The 4,644-nt window shown below is 40.1% G+C and overlaps 1 non-coding gene across 1 annotated transcript; it reads left to right on the forward strand.

Annotated features, from left to right (window-relative positions):
• Positions 1-2,918: 2,918 nt before the first annotated feature.
• Positions 2,919-3,046, forward strand: LOC123463874. Its single transcript, XR_006639245.1, has one exon. It is a non-coding gene; the product is annotated as a small nucleolar RNA SNORA33 (small nucleolar RNA).
• The last annotated feature ends 1,598 nt before the right edge of the window (positions 3,047-4,644 follow it).

The following is a 4,644-nucleotide window of genomic DNA, read 5'->3' on the forward strand; positions in this document are numbered from 1 at the left end:
CTCTGCTTGCAAATAAATAATAAATAAATTTTTTAAAAATATTGCTTAAGGGGCTGGAGAGATTGCTCAGCGGTTCAGGGCTTGCTGTGAAGCCTAAGGACCCCGGTTCGAGGCTCAATTCCCCAGGACCCACATTATCCAGATGCACAAGGGGGCGCACACGTCTGGAATTCATTTGCAGTGGCTGGAAGCCCTGGCGCGCCCATTTTCTGTCTGTCTCTTTCCCTCTCTCTCTCTGTCCCTCTCAAATAAATAAATAAAAATGAACAACAAAAAAATATTGCTTAAAAAATAAAATGTTGGGCTGGAGAGATGGCTTAGCAGTAAAGTATTTGTTTGCAAAGCCAAAGGACCTCGGTTAGATTCCCCAGGACCCATGTAAACCAGATGCACAAGGTGATGCATGAGTCTGGAGTTTCTTTCTTTCTCTCACTCTCTCAAATAAATAAAAAAATAAAATTAAATAAAATATCACATTTTTCTTTTTTTAAAAAATACTATTTTATTTATTTGCATGCAGAGAGAAACAGAGAGTGGTAGATACATAGAATGGGTAGGCCAGGGCCTCCAACCATTGTCAACAAACTCCAAATGCATGGTCCACTGGGCATCTAACCTTACATGGGTACCAGGGAAATGAGTCTCAGTCATTATCATCTCTCTAGCCCCCTGTTTTTGTTTTTGGCTGTTTGTTTTTGTTTGGTTTTTCGAGGTATAGTCTTACTCTGTTCTAAGTTAATCTGGAATTCAATGTAGTCTCAGAGTGGCCTGGATCTCACAGTGATTCTCCTACCTCTGACTCCTGAGTGCTGGGATTAAAGGCATGCACCACCACGCCTGGTTTATTTTACTTTTTAAAAAAAAAATATTGTTTTGTTAACTTTTTATTTATTTATTTTATTTTTGAGAGAGAAAGAGGCAGATAGAGATAGAGAGAATGGGTGCACCAGAGCCTCCAGCCACTGCAAACGAACTCCAGACGCATGCGCCTCTTTGTGCATCTGGCTAACATGGGTCCTGGGGAATCGAGCCTTGAACCTGGGTCCTTAGGCTTCACAGGCAAGCGCTTAACTGCTAAACCATTTCTCCAGCCCTTGTTTTACTTTTTTGAGATAAGTTCTCACACTAGCCCAGGCTGATCTGAAATTCACTATGTAGTCCTAGACTAGCCTTGAACTCATGATGATACTCTTATCTGTGCCTCATAAATGCTGGAATTAAAGATTGTTGCCACTATACCTAGCTAAATGTCATATTTTTCTAAAGCTCTGAGAAGCAATTTCATTTCGTGAAGCACAGAATGACGAAATGCAAAGAGGTTTGCTCACTTGTGGCTCATCAAATACTGTGTATCTGAGTTGACATTGCACTGTTTGCAAAGAAAGAACTTTAAGGAGCTTTCAGAAATGTCTATTGTCCATGTATTACAATTTTTTCTGACTTCTATATTGCTCAGAAATTTACACCAAATATATTCATAGCAATGCTACATGGAAATCAGTGTTTTTATTTTTTTTTAATTTTTCTTTTATTTATTGTTTTTATGTTGTGAGAAGTCCTACCCTTCCTTTGGCTCTGACATTCTTTCTGCCACCTCTTCCACAATGAACCCTAGCCTTGGAAGGTGTGATAGAGATATTTCAGTGCTGAGCACTCCTGTCACTTCTTCCCAGCACCCTGATGCCTTCTGAGGCATCCCAAGGTCACTGTCATCTGAAAAGAAGGTTCTCCAGCCAAAAGTGAGAGTAGCATTAATATAAGGGTATCAACATTAAGAGAAGTGCTTACTGGGCAGTTTGGTGATCATAATATATACATTTATCCAGACAGCAGCAGATGTTACATTCCTAGGGCTCATGACTACCCTTGTTGTAGGTTTTCAGTATCAGGGATGTATTCCCTCCTGTGGAGCATGTTTCCAGTCCAATTAGAGGGCAACTGGTTTCCACCATGACAGATGTGCCACTATTGCACCCGTTGGCTCATTTGGCCTGGCTGGCCAATTATAAGGCTTGCAGTGTCCACTGCCCTAACAGTGCCTTTCTATGCACAGTTCCCCATCAGTTCACAACACACGACGATGTATTTACCATGTGCTAGTGACTATTCCGAGTGAGGGTCACCTTGTCACCCTTATGATCTAGCAGGTGTAGGCAGGGTGGGGGGAGAGACCCTAAATACTAACAATGTGTGTTACAAGGCATGGGATGCTATGGAAAACAGGCGATGTTGGGAAAAGGAATGGAGGCATGTTGAATCAGGGGACCAGGAGAGTAGGAAATGACATTGTCAGGGTTGGTGACAATTAACTAGATGGCCTAGGTTGTTACCACATGTCACTGTGATTTGGTGGTAATGATGAGTTTGAATTTCACTTTGGGCTAGTCTCATTCATTCCCATTTTGTTTACTCAATTTTTATTAACATTTTCCATGATTATAAAAAATATCCTATGGTAATACCTTCCCCTCCCCCCACTTTCCCCTTTGAAATTCCATTCTCCATCATATCCCCTCCCTAAGTGTTATCGTTAAATACGTAAATACATAGATCAATCTTTGGGTAAAAAGCAGAGAAAATAATGAATATATAGAATATTTTAAAGAATAATTTTGCCCAGTGTGATGACATACGTCTTTAATCCCAGCACTTAGGAGGCTGAGGTTGGAGGATCTCTGTGAGTTTGAAGCCAACCTAAGACTACTTAGTGAAATCCACTCTGGAATCTAGCCTGGGCTAGAGCAAAACCCTACCTCGAGAAACAAAACAAAACAAAACGAACAAACAAAAAAGAATAGTTTTAAAATAAAAACCTCATGTAATGCAATTGTAAAAAGGGAGGTACTTTTCTTATTCAGCACTTGCATTTTAAAGATGTAGACAGCCAGGGTATCAAAACAAACCATTTAGATAGCAATTAATCTGCTCAATCTGCTTATCTGAATGTATTTCTGCAGAAATTTAGAAACAGCTGGCAATAGTGATGCCATTTTATGAGACTTAAAGACAACTGAGATCATTAGGGTCCCTGAAAATGGCTACAATATCATAATGTTGAGGTGTTTTTATAAAACATAATTAAAATTTTACTGTAACTTGTTCTAAGCCTAGTGAAACTTGAAAAGTTAATAAATTGTATGTAAAAGTAATTTTTTAATAATAATAAAAAAAGGCTATTTGTGTTACGTCTCCTGTGTCTATTCAAAATGAAGATTTCAAGGACATCTGCCAGGTACTTTGGATGAGCATCACTGGTTAATGTCCCTATTCCCGAACAAGCACACACTGTAGAAACTATTCCTGGCAGGTGAAAAATTAAAAATGCTTCTCATGTCCAAAAAGTCAACTCTCCCATAAAGTATAAATTTTCTCATTAAACTATCTGAGTTATTTTATAACAAAGGAAAAAAATAACTGAGTTATTTATAACAAAAGAAAAAACTCTCTGGGCGAGGTGGTGCACGCCTTTAATCCCAGCACTTGGGAGGCAGAGGTAGGAGGATTGCCGTGAATTCGAGGCCACCCTGAGACACCATAGTGAATTCCAGGTCAGCCTGGGCTAGAGTGAGACCCTATCTCGAAAAACCAAAAAAAAAAACCTCAAAATGTACAATAAATGAGTGTCCACTTGAACGAAATAGAGGGCTAGAGAGATGGCTCAACAGTTAAGACACTTGCCTGCAAAGCAAGTGTTCCGTTCCTCAGTACCCATGTAAAGCCAGATGCACAAAGTAGCACATATGTCTGGAGTTCATTTGCAGTGTCTAAAGGTCTTGGCATAGTTCTCGCTTTGTCTCTCTCTCCCCTTGCAAATAAATAACTAAAAAAATAAAAGACAGTAGATGGACTGTAGACATGGCTTGGTGGTTAAGGGGCTTGCCTGCAAAGTCTAAGGGCCCAGGTTCAATTCCCCAGTACCCATGCACAGCGATTCATGCATCTGGAATTTATTTTGTAGTGGTTGGAGGCTCTGGCTAGCCCATTTTCTCTGTCCATCTCTCTTCTATATCTCTGCTTGCAAATAAATGAATAAAAGTATTTTTTAAGACAATGGAGGCTGGATATCCATGACCTTACAGTGCCTGGCACTACCTACACAATAGGAGGAAAAGATGATGACATCAAAATAAAAGAGACTGATTGAGAGGAGGAGGGGATATCATGGAGACTGGAGTTACAAGGGGGAAAGTGAGGTGGGAAGGGAATTATCATGGTTTATTGTCTATAATTATGGAAGTTGTCAATTAAAAATAATTTTTTTAAAAGATAATAGCCATGTGTGGTGGTGCATGCCTTTAATCCTAGCCCAAGGGAGGCAGAAGTAGGAGGATAAGAGACAGGAAGATTGCTGTAGGTTCAAGGCCAGCCTGAGAATACATAGTGAATTCCAGGTCAGCCTGGGATAAATGGAGACCCTGCCTTGAAAAACCAAAAATAAATAAATTAATTAAAAAGACAATAGAGGGGACCAAGAAAATGACTTAGTGGTTAAGATATTTGCCTGTAAAGCCTAAGGACTCCAGTTCAATTCCCCAGGACCCACATAAGCCAGATGTACAAGGTGGCACATGAGTCTGGAGTTCGTTTGCAGTGGCTGGTGGTCCTGGCGTGCCCATTCTCCTTCTCCTTCTTCTTCTTCTCTCT

This window comes from Jaculus jaculus, chromosome 9 (genome assembly GCF_020740685.1).
Source record: "Jaculus jaculus isolate mJacJac1 chromosome 9, mJacJac1.mat.Y.cur, whole genome shotgun sequence".
NCBI lineage: Eukaryota > Metazoa > Chordata > Mammalia > Rodentia > Dipodidae > Jaculus > Jaculus jaculus.